Genomic DNA, 16733 nt, shown 5'->3' on the forward strand with positions numbered 1-16733 from the left:
TGTGGATGAAAGAAGATGGAAGTTTATTTGTCTCCCATGTAACAGCCTGGTGAACATTCCAGGTCAGCAGGAAGCTCCACTCAACACAGACATCCTGAGACCCAGATTCCTTCTGTCGCAATCCTTCACCACCCACTAGGGCACTCTTGTGCCTACAAGGCTGAAGCTAGGTGTCCACAAGTTCAAGCCAGCAGGAAGGGGAAGAGAGCCTGGTAGAGACATGACCACAGTCTTTTTTATTTTTTATTTATTTACTTATTTTTGAGACAGAATCTCGCTTTGTTACCCATGCTGGAATGCAGTGACTGGATCTTGGTTCACTGGATCTTGGTTCACGGCAGCCTCAACCTCCCAGGCCCAAGCAATACCCCAGCCTCCCAAGTAGCTGGGACCACAGATGTATACCACCATACCCGGCTACTTTTTAAATTTTTGTAGAGACAGGGCCTCCCTATGTTGCCCAGGCTGGTCTTGAACTCCTAGACTCAAGTGATGCTCCCACCTTGGCCTCCCAAAGTGAGGGGATTACAGTTAAGAACCACCACACTCAGCCTTGACCACAGTCCTAAAGACCCAGAAGGAGCACATCTCCTTCCAGCCATGTTTCACTCGTGAGAACTTAGTTGGCTGCATCAAACTGCAAAGGAGGCTGGAAATACATTTGAGCTGGTTCTTTGAAATACATGTGAATGGATATTGACACATGAATGGATATAGTCTCTCTCCCCTCACCTTTACCTCATGGCTCAAAGAGTGAGAGGAATGAGGGAATCAAGGACATTAGCAGCTACTCACTGGTGGGTGTGTGTGTGTGTGTGTGTGCACGCGCGCACGTGTTGATCTGGAAATCAGTTTACTTTGAGCTTGAGGAACCAGGTATAGAGGCACCACCTGCCACTCTGATCCCACAAGCGTAGGTTGGATGTCTCCCAGTGGAGCAGTGTCTGTACTGGGCTTGCCTCCCCAGAGAACTCCCCCAGAAAACCTAATGTAAGACAAGAAGGTTTGTTGCTCTAGGATGGCCAAGGGCCACAAGCTGCCTGGTGATCAGCATACCTGGAGGGATTGAGTACCATGTGGCATCCTGACGGGCTCCTGTCCCCATCCTGGATCTGGCCTGGGCAAGAGGTACTGGCTGATGCACACACCTTGCCTGTCATGATGACTGTCACTGATTTCTCCTCCCCACTGCCCAAGACACAATGAGCCCTGTAGCTCTGGTGCAAGGCCGTGACCTCAGAGGGCTGTGGTTTGATTTGTGAAAGTTGAATCTCTCATGGATTGGGCTGCTGAGAGGCCCTTGTTAATTACTTGGTAGTGGCAGGTGAAAACAGGGCAGGTGTTGGATATCCAAAGATAGACACCAGGATCTCTGGACTCTTTCTTTTTGCTTCATGTGGGAATGAAAAGGAGCAAGGCTGTTGTTCAGCCCCTGAAGCTCAGAAAGCTGGCTGACTGACCTACACTGCCCTCAGCCCTAGGGACATTTCAAGCCTATGCTTTTGCTTGGGGCTTTAAGCAAAATCTGAGTTCCACTGTTCTGCTCCAAGAAGTCCAGTATAGTCACCCCCATATTCTGGGCACCCTATATATTCCATTAGAGCCCTTGAAAATTAATGGACTGACCGGGTGCAGTGGCTTATGCCTGTAATCCCAGCACTTTGGGAGGCCAAGGTGGGTGGATCACTTGAGGTCAGGAGTTCGAGACTAGCCTGGCCAACATGGTAAAGCCCTATATCTACTAAAAATACAAAAAATTAGCCGGGTGTGGTGGTGGGCACCTGTAATCCCAGCTACTAGGGAGGCTGAAGCAGGAGAATCTCTTGAACCTGGGAGGCAGAGGTTGCAGTGAGCCAAGATCATGCCACTGCACTCCAGCCTGGGCAACAAGAGTGAAACTCCGTCACAAAAAAAAAAAAAAAGAAAGAAAACTAGTGAACCATCCATTGCCTAAAACTCTAGCAACCCTAAAAGGACCCAATCAACAAGAAGAAAAAATACTAATATATCACATCGTATAGCAACATAATATTTCAAAATGCTTTCACATGTGTTAGTTCATGCACGCCTGCCAACAGTTTAACTGAAGGAGCCAGGGCAGGAATTATTATCTCCATTATGCAGATGAGGAAACTGAATCTTATTTCAAGTAAAACGATCTAACCTAGATCAGAAAAATAGTAAATGAGCCGGGTGTGGTGGCTCACACCTATAATCCTAGCACTCTGGGAGGCCAAGGTGGGAGGATCACTTGAACTCAGGAGTTCAAGACCAGCCTGGGCAACATAGTGAGACCTCGTCTCTTTTAAAATAGCAAAGCTGGGCCAGGCACAGTGGCTCACACCTATATTCCCAGCACTTTGGGAGGCTGAGGCAGGTGGATCACCTGAGGTCAGGAGCTCGAGAACAGCCTGGCCAACATGGTGAAACCCTGTCTCTACTAAAAAGTATAATAATCAGCTGGGCATGGTGGCGGAAGCCTGTAATCCCAGCTACTTGGGAGGCTGAGGCAAGAGAATCACTTGAACCTGGGAGACGGAGGTTGCAGTGAGCCAAGATCGTGCCATTGCACTCCAGCCTAGGAAACAAGAGCAAAACTCCATCTCAAAAAAAAAAAAACAAAAAGGCAAAGCTTATTTGGATCATAGTGGAAAATCCAATCGTAAACAGCCACAGAGAAATAATATATGTTACCCAACAATTACCAAGCACTCACCACAGGCAGGCACTGTACTAAGAGCTTTGCGTGCAGAGTCTGGGCTTATCTGCCTGACGCCATGATTTAGGTTTCAATCGATCATTGTCTCCACTTTACAGATAAGGAAACAGAGGCTCAAAAAGATTAACTCCTTGTTCAAGGAGACACAGCTACTGTGGGTCACAGCTCCTAGCTGTTAAGCTCTACAGCCTGTGAAAGGCTGTATCTTCTGTATCCACTCCTTCCAGACAATTGAGAGAGGGTATCCAGGCCTCACAACAGCTCCTGGCTTATATCACAAGGCTTTGGCCTTTGACTAATCAGTATCAACTCACCAACCCTTCAGGACACAGAGACCAGCTCTGTCTGCCTCCATCCAGTAATATTCATGGGGCACCGAGTCTGTGCCAGGTTCTCTTGTAGGTGCTGGATATAGCAGTGAAGCAAACGGAGCCCCAGATGCATGGAGCTGACATTCCTGTTGGGAGAGACAGATGAGAAACCACTAGGCAAATATATATGTACCATGTTTGATGGTAAAGGGAGATAAGGGGACAGAGAGTGATGGGAGAGGTGATATTTTTCTATAAGATGGACAGAGAAGGCCAAAGATAGCAGTGTGGACAGAAACTTCAGGGAGGGAGGGTGCCTTGAGACTCTGAGGGGAGGGAGGCCAGGCCGGGAGCAGCAAGGGCCACCCTAGAGTGAAACTGCAGTGTAGACAGCAGGAAAGAGTGGCAGGAGACAGTCCGCCAGGGAGAAGGGGAGCAGGTCACAGGAACGGTTTAGATTTTCTCTGAGGCAGGCAAGAGGGCATTGGAAGGTCCAGAGAAGAGGAGATTCATAACCTGCATTCCCTGTGAGGAGAGGCCTGGGGCCCCAGTGGGAAGAGCAGACTAAGATGGGACAGGGTGGAGGCAGGCAGGCCATTAGACCCCTCAGTCCCAGTGACCTCCTTCCCACCCCCTCAATCACCCCTCACAGAACCCACCATCACTTAAAGCCTCTCCTTTCAGGAATCCTGATTTCAAACATCCCTTTCTCCAGCCACCACTTTCCTTCCTTCCTCTTCCTCTGCCCAGCATCCTTGTCGCAGAACTTCTTCCCCTTCAAGAGGTCTTCAAACCATTGACTCCACCACCCACTTACCAGCCATTCCTGGCTTCACGTCCCTCCCTCCCTAGCTAGTGGCCCATTGACCCTCATCTCTGTCATCACCCCTTGCAAGCAGCCTCTCTTCTTTAACCATCTCTCCCTCCATTGCCATCACCAGGTGTGGAACAGACTTCAGAGTGGCCCCTTCCCCCTGCCCTCGCCCCATGATGTCCATGCCTTGTAGGGTCCCCTTGCATGTGGACAGAACCCATGACTTGCTTCTAACCAATAGAATATGGCAAACGTGAGGGATGTCACTCCCATAAGCAAGCTGCATCACATGGCACAGGTAAGGGGATACCGCTCCCATGACTGCCTTGCCCTGTATAAGACCGACTTAGGGCCAGGTGCGGTTGGCTCACGCCTGTAATCCCAACACTTTGGGAGGCCGAGGCAGGTGGATCACGACGTCAGGAGATTGAGACCATCCTGGCCAACATGGGGAAACTTCATCTCTACTAAAAATACAAAAATTAGCTGGGCATGGTGGCAGGCACCTGTAGTCCCAGCTACTTGGGAGGCTGAGGCAGGAGAATTGCTTGAACCTGGGAGGTGCAGGTTACAGTCAGCCGAGATAGCGCCACTGCATTCCAGCCTGGCAACAGAGCGAGACTTCGTCAAAAAAAAAAAAAAAAAATTTGTCGCCTGGAGACAGAGACGCGCCTGCTGGGTGGAGGCAGTAATCAGCCATGTTGGAGAAGCCCCTGTGGCTGGAACTATGGGTGGCCTCAAGGGCTTCAGGGGCAGCCTGCAGCTGGCAGCCAGAAAAAGACCAGGTGCCCAAGCCAGAGCCCAGTCATATGGCACAAGGATATGAATTCTACCAACAACCTAAGTTACTCAACCTGAGTAAGTGGCTTTTCTCCTGGAGGAGCCTCCAGGTGAGCCTGAACAACACCCTGAGTGTAGCCTTGTGCAATACTGAGCCAAGGACCCAGCTAAGCCAAGCCATACTCCTAAACCACAGAATCTGTAAGGTAATCAATGAGCATTGTTGAAAGCACCAAGTTTATGGTCATTGTTACATAGCAATCGATAACTAAGACACCAGGCAAAACCTGACCCCTGCTCTACACCTGCTAGAAAAGAGTCGTTCAGGCCAGCACGGTGGCTCACGCTTGTAATCCCAGCACTTTGGGAGGCCGAGGCAGGCGGCTCATGAGGTCAGGAGATGGAGACCATCTTGGCTAACACGGTGAAACACTGCCTCTACTAAAAATACAAAAAATTAGCCAGACGTAGTGGTGGGCCCTTGTAGTCCCAGCTACTCATGAGGCTGGGGCAGGAGAATGGTGTGAACCTGGGAGGCAGAGGTTGCAGTGAGCCAAGATTGCGCCACTGCACTCCAGCCTTCAGGACAGAGCGAGACAGTCTCAAAAAGAAAAAAAAAAGAGAGAGAATCATTCAATCACGGTGACTTGGTTTGACTTGATTCATAAGGGGAACCTCGAATGGGGGAACCCACTCTACTTCTGCACCCGGCTAGCTCTCCTGGTTTCCATGGTGACTCCGTGATTACTTGGCCTCTCTCTTCACAGCCCCCCCCCCTTTCCCACATTATTGTATAAAAAAATGGTCCTGTTTCATGCCTCATGTTGAATATGGAGGGTTCTGGTAATCTTGAGAATAGTATTCTTTTTAAAAATCTGTGTTATTGAGGTGTAATTTATGTACAACAAAATTCACCAATGTTAAATGTAAAATTTGGTGAGTCATGCCAATGTAAGCACTCAGGCAATCACCTCATAATTGTGATATGGAGCATTTCTTTTCTTTTTTTTTTTTTTTTTGAGACGGAGTCTTGCTCTGTCGCCCAGGCTGGAGTGCAGTGGCGCGATCTCGGCTCACTGCAAGCTCCGCCTCCCGGGTTCACGCAATTCTCCTGCCTCAGCTTCCTGAGTAGCTGGGACTACAGGCACCCGCCACAGTGCCCGGCTAACTTTTTTGTATTTTTAGTAGAGACGGGGTTTCACCTTTGTCTCGATCTCTTGACCTCGTGATCCACCCACCTCTGCCTCCCAAAGTGCTGGGATTACAGGCGTGAGCCACCGCGCCCGGCTGATATGGAGCATTTCTATCACCCAGAAACTCCCTCTGACCCCTTTGCAGCCAATCACCTCCTCCAGTCTCAAGCATTGATCTGGTTTCTGTGTTTCTGCTACCATGGTTGTTTTTTGTTTTTTTTGTTTTTGTTTTTCTTTTTTTTTTTTTTGAGACAGAGTTTTACTCTATCACCCAGGCTAGAGTGCAGTGGCATAACCTCTGCCTCCTAGGTTCAAGTCATTCTCCTGCCTCAGCCTCCCCAGTAGCTGGGATTACAGGCACACACCACCATGCCCAACTAATTTTTGTATTTTTAGTAGAGACAAGGTTTCACCATGTTGGCCAGGCTGGTCTCAAACTCCCGACCTTGTGATCTGCCCCCCTCAGCCTCCCTAAGTGCCGGGATCATAGGCGTGAGCCACCATGCCTAGCCTACCATGGTTTTGTCTATGTATAAATGGAATCAGACGGCAGGGAAACTTTTAAGTCTGGCTTCCTTCACTTAGCATAATGCTTTAGAAATTCATCAAGTTCTGTGAATAAATTGCTGTTTCTTTTTGTTGCTGTGTAGTATTCCCTTGTATGGATGGACCCCAATTTGTTTGTCCATTCACCTTTTGATGCATATTTGGGTTGAGTCCTAAGGATGGTTTTCAGTCACAGAAAAGACTATTTGGAAGTTTATTTCTGGAGTAAACAATTAGTTTCTATTTATTAAAGTTACTACTTCAAAATACTACTAGTTCTTTCTTAAGATTCAACCTATTGGCCAGGTGTGGTGGCTCACACCTGTAATCCCAGCAATTTAGGCAGCCGAGGCAGGAGGATTACTTGAGGCTAGGAATTGGAGACCAGCCTGGGCAACATATCAAGACCCCATGTCTACAAAAAATTAAAATTTAATAATAATAAAATATTTTAAAAGTATAAATAAAATTCAGCTTACAAATCTTGTTTGAAAATCTAGATTTTAGCAAATGCTTCTAAAGGGCTTTTTACAACTTTACATCTTCAAGCATAAATGAATAGGTTTGATTTTCTTTTTCAGTATCTCAGTGTGGAAGAAAAGTTAAATATTAAATCTGAACTCAACTGAACATGGACACAAACAATGGTCACCAAGTCCTTGACCGGGTTGTGTGAGCCCCTTGAGGCGTTCAGCGCTGTTTCAGAGAAATCTCTATTTCAATCTATTCCTATACCTTAGTTCTTGAAAAACAATAGACAGTCGCAAAAACAAGTTGACCTTTTTGTGTTCCAAGTTGACCTTTTTGTGTTCCTTGAGACCGATCACAAAGGGCCCTGTGACCAGACCTCATGCCAAACAACTCGTTACAAAAAGGAGCTAGGGTCCCAGGCTGCGCTGAAGCCTCGCGAGACCTCTCCCGATCCGTGCATGGACGAGTGGCCGACTCTGGAGCCCGGGCTGTTGCTTCCCAGTCTGGTGGTGAATCCTCCATAGTCTGGTGAGTGTAAATACATCTATCTGTTTTCCCTTCTCCCCTTCCCATTGCAATTTGCTTATTATATCATTTACTTATATCAATTTGCTTATATTAATTTTCTTACATAATTTGCTTATTATATCTGCACTGCCATTTATGTGGGATAAAGCTTGTTTACCCTTAAAGGTATTGTGTGTGTGCCTTTTCTTCTCCCCGCACGCAGCTCCCGTGGCTCCCGCACAGAACACCCAGTTATCTGTATAAACAAAACCTTCCTGAAGATTTAAATCATTCTTATACATCAAGTAAATCCAAGTTATAAATAGGAAGAATCTTAAGTTCTCTCTAAAATCCGTTTGTATAAAAAACTAAGGCCAGGCACTGTGGCTCACACTTGTAATCCCAGGACTTTGGGAGGCTGAGGCTGATCGCCTGAGCCCAGGAGTTTGAGAACAGCCTGGGCAATATAGTGAGACCTCATCTCCACAAAGAATTTAAAAATTAGCCAGACATGGTTGCACCCGCCTGTGATCCCAGCTATTCAGGAGACTGAGGTGGGAGGATCACTTGAGCCCAGGAGGCAGAGGTTTCAGTGAGCTGAGATCTGGCTACTGCATTCCAGCCTGGGAGATAGACTGAGACCCTGTCTCAAAAACAAAAACAGAAAACAAAACAAAAACCCTAAATGTGTCTAGATTATTTATTTGAACAGAAATATTAATGCTAAGGTTTTTTGTTTTTGTTTTTTTGAGAACAGAATCTTGCTCCGTAGCCCAGGCTGGAGTGCAGTGACACAATCTTGACTCACTGCAACCTCCGCCTCCCGGGTTCAAGCTATTCTTCTGCCTCAGCCTCCTGAGTAACTGCGATTACAGGCCACGCAGCACCACGCCCGGGTAATTTCTGTATTTTTAGTAGAGATGGGGCTTCACCATGTTAGCCAGGCTGGTCTCGAACTCCTGACCACAAGTGATCTGCCTACCTCGGCCTCCCAAAGTGCTGGGATTACAGGTGTGAGCCGCCACGCCCGGCCAGTGCTAAGATTTTAATTTTTGGTTTAGCGTGCTAGCCTTAGTTCTAAATCTTCCTGAGGTTAAGTTACATAAGCACCCTCATCAAGGACACTCTAAGGAAGAAACTTCCATCACAGGTAACAGAGGTTAATTCTTCAGGTTACAGATGTGTTCGGCAAAGAAATAAAAAGACCAGAGTCCTCCCAGTTAATTGAGATCATGTGCCCACTAAGAAAGACACCTGTGGGGCTGCAGTGGCCACCCATGTCCTCAGCATGGCACATATTCTGTTTGTGCCGCTGAATCTCTCCCCAAAGTGCTGCTGAGAAGTCCTGGTTCTATAGCTGGGCTGCGAGTGAGACAGGGCCCCATGCTGGCTTTAGGGCTTCTCCTGTTTGATTCAGGACTGAAAGCTTCTCATTCAACCTGTGATGTTAGAAAGCTGGGTGACTGACCGCCACTGCACAGTGACTCGATGGGCCCTTTGAAGCACAGGCCCACAGGGATTTGCAGGCAAATTGCAAATGGCCAATATCTGGCATGAGCAGCCACTCACTGTGCCTGTCCCCGCGGGAGCCACTGCTGATGGATTACTGCTCCCTCACCCTTGGTAAGACAGTCCTGCCCAGAGCAAACTTAACTCATCAAGGGAGGCATAGGAGACAGGACCCACCTGCCTTCCCTGGACTAAATGGCGCCAGCTCTGGTGCGAAACCGAGGCCTGTAACGCTGGGCCTCACTCAGGACCCGGTTAATGGGTGACCGGGTTTGAGGATTTCCAGGTTTGTTCCTGTTTTCTGTGAGTCACTGTGACCTGAAGAGCCTGGCCCCGTGCACTGAACAGGGGGCAGGAGTGGGTGTCACCCCCGCTGCCTCGGGCACCCAGGACGGTGCTTCTGGTGGGAGACCCCGCGTGGGGAGGCGCAGGGCGGCCAGGAGAGATTCCGAACACAAGGCTCGCGCTGCAGGCGCGGAGGGAGGAGCACAGGCCCCGGTTCTGGGCAGGCTCTGCCAGCCTCCCTTTGTGGTCGGGACCAGGCCCAACTCAGAGCCGCCAAATTCACATCTGCAACCCAGGCCCCGAGGTGCAGGCCTGGACATCCAACAGCCAAGGCCCAGAGGCGCCCAGAACGAACGAGTCCAAAGCCCAGCTCCTGTCCTCCGCCCCGCTCCTGGACAGATTCCTCTCCAAATCTTCCTGCTCTCGAGAAATGGCAACTCTGTCCTTCCAGCTGCTCAGCCCGAAAGCCCTGGAGTTGACCCTGACACTTCTTCTCTCACAGCCCGCACCCAGAGTGCCCGCACATCCCTTCCGCTCCATCTTCAGAATACACCAGAATGTGTCCGCGTATCACCGCGGGCGCCACTGCCGAGGTCCGAGCCCGCACCAGGTCCCCTCCGCCCCCGCGCCTCCCGAGGCTCCCTCCCACCGCCCGGGCCCCTGCAGCCCCCGGCTCCTCACGGCCGCCAGAGGGCGCTTTAAACACCACCGGCCTCCGAGTCTCCCTTCTGCTCGGCGCCTTCCAGGGACCCCCAGTCAGTGCAAAGGCCAGCGCTCTCCCAGCGGCTCCAGGCCCCCCATCGGCTCCCCACCTCACCTCACCTCTGGCCCCGTTTCATCGTCCTCGCCCCATCCTTCCCTCCCTTCTGCGACCCTGGCCTCTATTAGAGCACTACTGAGAAGAGAGAGAGATTTATTTTAAGGAACTGGCTCATGCGATGTGGGAACAGGCAACTCTGAAATCCACAGGGCAGGTTGTCAGCCTGGAAATTCAGGAAGAGTTGATGTTGCATTCTCAAGTACGAAGGCTGGAAACTCAAGTTAAATTTCGATGTTGCCGTCAGGAGGCAGAAATCCTTCTTCCTCGGGAGACCTCAGTCATTCTTCTTAAGGTCTTCAACCGAATGGCCCGCCCACCATATAGAGGGTAATCTGCTTTACTCAAAGTCTACTAATTTAAATGGTAATCACATCCAAAAATTTGCCTTTGTAGCAACAGCTAGACTTGTTTGTCCAAACCATGGGCACCACAGCCTGGCCAAGGTGACATAAAATTAGCATCACACGGCCCCTTTCCCCTTCCTTGAAGGCCGGTGCGGCCCCGCCTCCAGCCCTTATCCTCACGCTTCTCTGCGCAATACTCTGCTCCTACGCATGCGCATGAGTCAGCTTCCTAGCTGGCGGCCTCACCTATTTTGGATTTTTCTGGATGTCGCCTCAGAGGAGGTGCCTCTGACAGCCCCATTTACGTAGCAAGCCTTCCTCCAGCACCAGCACTCCCAGTCGTCTTCCATGCTCTATTTTTGGCCATATTCCTTCATATTCATGCGAAGAAAAACACAAACTTTTCTTATTTTGTTTCTTGTCCATCTACCTTCCTAGAATATAAGCTCCAATAGGTAACCTCTGTATGAGTATGATTGTGCTACCCCAGTACCTAGAACAGTGGTACTAGAACAGAGTAGTTGCTTAAGAAATATTGGTTGAGGCCGGGCGCGGTGGCTCAAGCCTGTAATCCCAGCACTTTGGGAGGCCGAGACGGGCGGATCACGAGGTCAGGAGATCGAGACCATCCTGGCTAACACGGTGAAACCCCGTCTCTACTAAAAAATACAAAAAACTAGCCGGGCGCGGTGGCAGGCGCCTGTAGTCCCAACTACTCGGGAGGCTGAGGCAGGAGAATGGCGTGAACCCGGGAGGCGGAGCTTGCAGTGAGCTGAGATCCGGCCACTGCACTCCAGCCTGGGCGGTAGAGCGAGACTCCGTCTCCAAAAAAAAAAAAAGAAAAAAAAAAAAGAAATATTGGTTGAGTTAATAACAACAGCTTGATTTTATTTAGTATTTACCAAGTACCATACACTGTTCTAAACACTTTTTTTTTGAGACGGAGTCTTGCTCTGTCGCCCATGCTGGAATGCAGTTGGAAGATCTTGGCTCACTTCAAGCTCCGCCTCCCAGGTTCCCGCCATTCTCCTGCCTCAGCCTCCCGAGTAGCTGGGACTACAGGTGCCCGCCACCACGCCCAGCTAATTTTTTTGTATTTTTAGTAGAGACGAGGTTTCATCGTGTTGGCCAGGGTGGTCTCGATCTCCTGATCTAGTGATCCGCCTGCCTTGGCCTCCCAAAGTTCTGGGATTACAGAGGTGAGCCACCGTAAGGCGGAATTTTTTTAAAAAAAGAATGAAAGAAGAATAATTATTGATTTGTACCCACACCAGAAACCATAAAATTTGGAGTCAGAAAAACCTAGGTTAACATTCCAGATTTGCTATGTACTGGAATACATGATTTGGACAACTTTATTTTCTCTCTTTTTAATTTTTATATTTTGACAGACGGTCTCGCTCTGTTGCCCAGGATGGAGTGGGAGAGCAGTGGCATAATCTCGGCTCACTGCAGCCTCCACATCCAGGGCTCAAGAGATCCTCCTGCCTCAACCTCCTGAATAGCTGGGACTACAGGTGTGTACCAGCAGACCCAGCTAATTTTATTTTTTGTAGAGATGGGGTCTCCCTGTGTCACCCAGGTTGGTCTCAAATTTCTGGGCTCAAGCAATCCTCCCACAGTGCTAAGATTACAGGCATGAGCCACCACACCTGGCCTGGACACGTTTCTTAGATTTTTATTTTTTATTTTATTTTATTTTTTGAGACAGAGTCTTGCTCTGTTGCCCAGGCTGGAGTGCGATCTTGGCTCACTGCAAGCTCCGCCTCCCGGGTTCATGCCATTTTCCTGCCTCAGCCTCCCGAGTAGCTGGGACTACAGGCACCTACCACCATGCCTGGCTAATTTTTTTTTTTTTTTTTTTGTATTTTTAGTAGAGACGGGGTTTCACTGTGTTAGCCAGGATGGTCTCCATATCCTGACCTTGTGATCCACCCGCCTCAGCCTCCCAAAGTGCTGGGATTACAGGCATGAGCCACAACGCCCGGCCAAGTTTCTTAAATTCTTTAAGTCTGAAGGTCCTAATGAGAGGTGACAAAGTGCTGGCAGCCCTTGCTCACTCTCGGCACCTCCTCAGGCCATGGCGTCTACACTGGCCACGCTTAAGGAGTCCTTCAGCCCGCCGATGCACTGTGGGAGCCCCTCTCTGGGCTGGCCAAGGCCAGAGCCGGCTCCCTCTGCTTGCGGGGAGGTGTGGAGGGAGAGGTGCCAGCTGGAGCCAGGGCTGGGCACGGAGCTCATGGGCCATCGTGAGTTCCCGGTGGGCGCCGGCTTGGCTGGGCGTGGCCTCGGCGGGCCCCCGCACTCGCAGCGGCCAGGGGCTTTGAGGGCCTTAGCACCCTGTCCAACAGCTGCGGAGGGGGCGCCGGGTCCCCCAGCACTGTGCTGGAATTCTCACCTGGCCTCAGCCGCCTCCCCTCAGGGCAGTCCTCGGGACCTGCAGCCCGCCATGCCCGATCCTGCCCCCACCCGTGGGCTCCCACGTGGCCCGAGCCTTCCTGACGGGCATTGCCCCCTACTCCGTGGCGCCCGGTCCCATCCACCGCCCAAGGGCTGAGGAGTGTAAGTGTGCGGTGGAACTGGCGGCCCAGCACGTGATCCACTAGGCCAAGCCAGCTGGCCTCCTGAGTGGGGTGGGGACTTGGAGAAGTTTTATATCTAGTGGAGGATTGTATATGCACCAATCAGAACTCTGTGTCTAGCTCAGGGTTCGTGGATGCACCAATCAGCACTCTGTATCCAGCTAATCCGGTGGGGACTTGGAGAAGTTTTATGTCTAGCTAAAGGATTGTAAATACACCAATCAGCACTCTGTGTCTAGCTCAAGGTTTGTAAATGTACCTATCAGTGCTCTGTGTCTAGCTAATCTAATGGGGTCTTGGAGAACTTTTACCTCTAGCTAGAGGATTGTAAATACACCAATCAGCACTCTGTGTCTAACTCAGGGATTGTAAACGCACCAATCAGCACCCTGTCAAAATGGACCAATCAGCTCTCTGTAAAATGGACCAATCAGCAGGATGTGGGTGGGGCGAGATAAGGGAATAAACGCAGACTGCCCGAGCCAGCAGCCTTATCTGGCATGGTGCTTTTCTACACAGTAGGGGGTTCGGTTATTTCGCTCTTTGAAATAAATATTGCTGGTCACTATTTGGATCTGCACTGCTCTTATGGGCTGTAACACTCACTGCGAAGGTCTGCAGCTTCTCTCCTGAGGCCAGCGAGACCACGAACCTATCGGGAGGAATGAATAACTCCGGAGGCACCCATTTAAGAGCTGTGGCCGGGCGCTGTGGCTCACACCTGTAATTCTAGCACTTTGGGAGGCTGAGACAGGTGGATCACAAGGTCAGGAAATCGAGACCAAGGTGAAACCCCATCTCTACTAAAAATACAAAAAATTAGCTGGGCATGCTGGTGGGGGAGCCTGTAGTCCCAACTACTCAGGAGGCAGAGCTTGCAGTGAGCCGAGATCGCGTTACTGCACTCCAGCCTGGGCAACAGAGCCAGACTCCCTCTCAAAAAAAAAAAAAAAAAACTGTAACACTCACCGCGGAGGTCTGCGGTGTCACTCCTGAAGCCAGCAAGACCAGGAACCCACCAGAAGGAAGAAACTCCGAACGCGTCAGAACATCATAAGGAAACTGGACACACCATCTTTAGGAACTGTAACACTCACCCCGAGGGTCCGCGGCTTCATCCTTGAAGTCAGTGAGACCAAGAACCCAGCAATTCTGGACACACTAAGGGCAGTGAAGGGAAGAAGAAAAGAAAAAAAAAATTTTTTTTCATTTGAGACAGAGTCTACTCTGTCGTCCAGGCTAGGGTGAAGGGGCATGATCTCATCTCACTGCAGCCTCCGCCTCCCGGGTTCAAAAGATTCTTCTGTCTCTGTCTCCCGAGTAGCTGGGATGACAGGTGCCCGTGGCACTATGCCTGAGTGTAATTTTTGTATTTTTAATAGAGATGGGGATTCGCCATATTGGTCAGGCTGATCTCAAACTCCTGCGCTCAGGTGATCTGCCAACCTCGGCCTCACAAAATGCTGGCATTAGAGGCATGAGTCACCACGCCCGGGCCAAAAAAAAAAAAAAAAAAAAAAAAAATCATACCTTTCAATCCACCGTAGGTTAGCTTTATTAAAGCCCTTTTAGCATACTGGATCCGGTTTTATAAGCCATTCCTGCCCTCTAGTGGTCAATTGAAATAACAGCATAACTGCTATGATAAATACAAAATTCCCAAATGGTGTAGCCCAAAAGCTAGTAGTTTGTACAGATAAAACAGCCCATCATTTTTTAGTCTCCTGGATGCTGTTAGTCTTCAAGGACTAAGATCAGGGTTCCTCCAAGGGAGCCAGGGAGGATCATACCATGTAGGCCCTTGTAGGACAGAATGGCTCCAGGGGAATTATCCTGATGAAAAATAAGTCACCCACACTTCCACACCCAGACCAATGAGCAAAGGATAACAGGCTTGTTGGGACTTACAGCTCAGTTGTCCAGACCCTCAAAGAATATATTCTATGTGATTCATTTTATTTGTCAACTTGACTGAGTCATGGGCTGCCCAGTTTATTTGGTCAAACATTCTGAGTATCTGTGAGGTTATTTTTGGATGGAATTGACACTTGACTGAATAAAGCAGACTGCATGCCCTCATGTGGGTGGCCCTCATCCAATCAGGCCTAAATAGAACAAAAAGGCCGCCCCTCCCTCAAGTAAGAGGCAAGGTCTCCTGCCTGACCATATGAGCTGGGACATAGGTCTTTTCCATTCTATAGACTTGAACTGAAACGTTGGCTGTTCTTTGATCTCAAGGCAGTGGACTTCCAGACTGGAACACACATTGGCTCTCCTGGGTCTCCAGTTTGCTAACTGCAGGTCTTGGAACTTCTCCACCTCCATAATCACATAAGCCAGTTTGTCATAATAAATAAATAGGTCCTGGCCGGGTGCAGTGGCTCACGCCTGTAATCCCAGCACTGTGGCAGGCTGACGTGGGCGGATGACAAGGTCACGAGTTCAAGACCAGCCTGTCCAATATGATGAAACTCTGTCTCTACTAAAAATACAAAAATTAGCTGGGCGTGTTGGCGGGCGCCTGTAGTCCCAGCTACTCAGGAGGCTGAGGCAGGAGAATCACTTGAACCCGGGAGGTGGATCTTGCAGTGAGCCAAGATTGTGCCACTGCACTCCAGCCTGGGCAACAGAGCGAGACTCCATCTTAAAAAAAAAAAAATTAGGTCCTATTGGTTCTGTTTCTCTGGAGAGCCCTAATACTTTTTTTTTGGAGACAGGGTCTTGCTCTGTCACCCAGGCTGAAGTCCAGTGGTGCTATCTCGGCTCACTGCAACCTCCGCCTCCTGAGATCAAGAGAATCTTGTGCCTCAGCCTCCAAAGAAGCTGGCACTATAGGCACGTGGCATCACACCCAACTAATTTTTGTATTTTTGGTAGTGATGGTGTTTCACCATGTTGACCAGGCTAGTCTCAAATTCCTGACCTCAAATGATCTTCCCACTTCACCCTCCCAAAATGCTGGGATTACAGGCGTAAGCCACCACACTTAGCCCTGACTAATACATTCTGTTTCATACAAACTGTTTTTACTGAGTGGAAAAAAAGGGAAAACTGCCTAACTTGTTTTGTGATATTAGTATGCCCTTGTCATCAGCCCAGGCCAGGGCAATTAAAGGTAACAACATTTTAGAACAAGCTTAGTTACGGTTATAGATACAAACATCCTAAATAATAAAACAGAAAACAGAATCCATATGACATCTGAATTAGAAGCAAATATGTAGTAGAGTTTAGCCAAAAATGCAAAGATACGTTAACAACAGGAAAACAATTCCGGTTCTGAACCTTAATACATTAAAAGATAAAAGCTATATAATCACTTTAATAAATAAAAATCATTTGATGAATGCATTCATTTTTCAAATCTTAGCAAATTAGAATTAGGATACCTTAACCCTATAAAGGATATTTGCCAAATTCCTAAACATCAAATTCAACGGTGAAACTCTAGCATTCCCATAAAAGTTAAAAATAAGAATGCTCTTTATTCAAAATTTGATGGGAGTTTCTAGCTAATGTAATAAATATAATAGAAATCAGAGGCTTAGGAAATAGAAGGGAAGAGGTAAACACCATCCTTACATGCATGATTCATTTTCTATCTGGAAAATAAAAATCTACATGCAAAGCATTAGAATTAGTAAGAGTATTTGATAGGTTAGTTGAATACAAGATCATCCTACACATTCTGATAGCACTCTTGTTAATTGCTTATTGGAGTAGCAACAACAAATAAGTACATATTGTGTCAGGAGTTGGTTCCTTCCGGTGGGTTCTTGGTCTGGCTGACTTCAGGAAGGAAGCCGCGGACCTTCACAGCAAGTGTTACAGCTCTTAAAGGTGGCACCGGCC

At 48.8% G+C, this 16733-nt stretch overlaps 2 long non-coding RNA genes across 2 annotated transcripts in view; one reads left to right on the forward strand and one right to left on the reverse strand.

Moving 5' to 3' along the window:
* Positions 1-14459, reverse strand: LOC123569192 (uncharacterized). Its single transcript, XR_006692793.3, has 5 exons — positions 14412-14459; positions 13979-14042; positions 10546-10670; positions 3034-3176; positions 1-209 (listed from the first exon to the last, which is right to left on the reverse strand). It is a non-coding gene; the product is annotated as an uncharacterized lncRNA (long non-coding RNA).
* Positions 7262-16733, forward strand: part of LOC123569191 (uncharacterized) — a 26845-nt gene continuing 17373 nt past the window's right edge. The window contains exon 1 of the long non-coding RNA XR_012422107.1: positions 7262-7362. This is a non-coding gene — a long non-coding RNA (uncharacterized lncRNA). The remainder of the gene's footprint in view (positions 7363-16733) is intronic.

This window comes from Macaca fascicularis, chromosome 1, assembly GCF_037993035.2.
Source record: "Macaca fascicularis isolate 582-1 chromosome 1, T2T-MFA8v1.1".
NCBI classification, from domain to species: domain Eukaryota; kingdom Metazoa; phylum Chordata; class Mammalia; order Primates; family Cercopithecidae; genus Macaca; species Macaca fascicularis.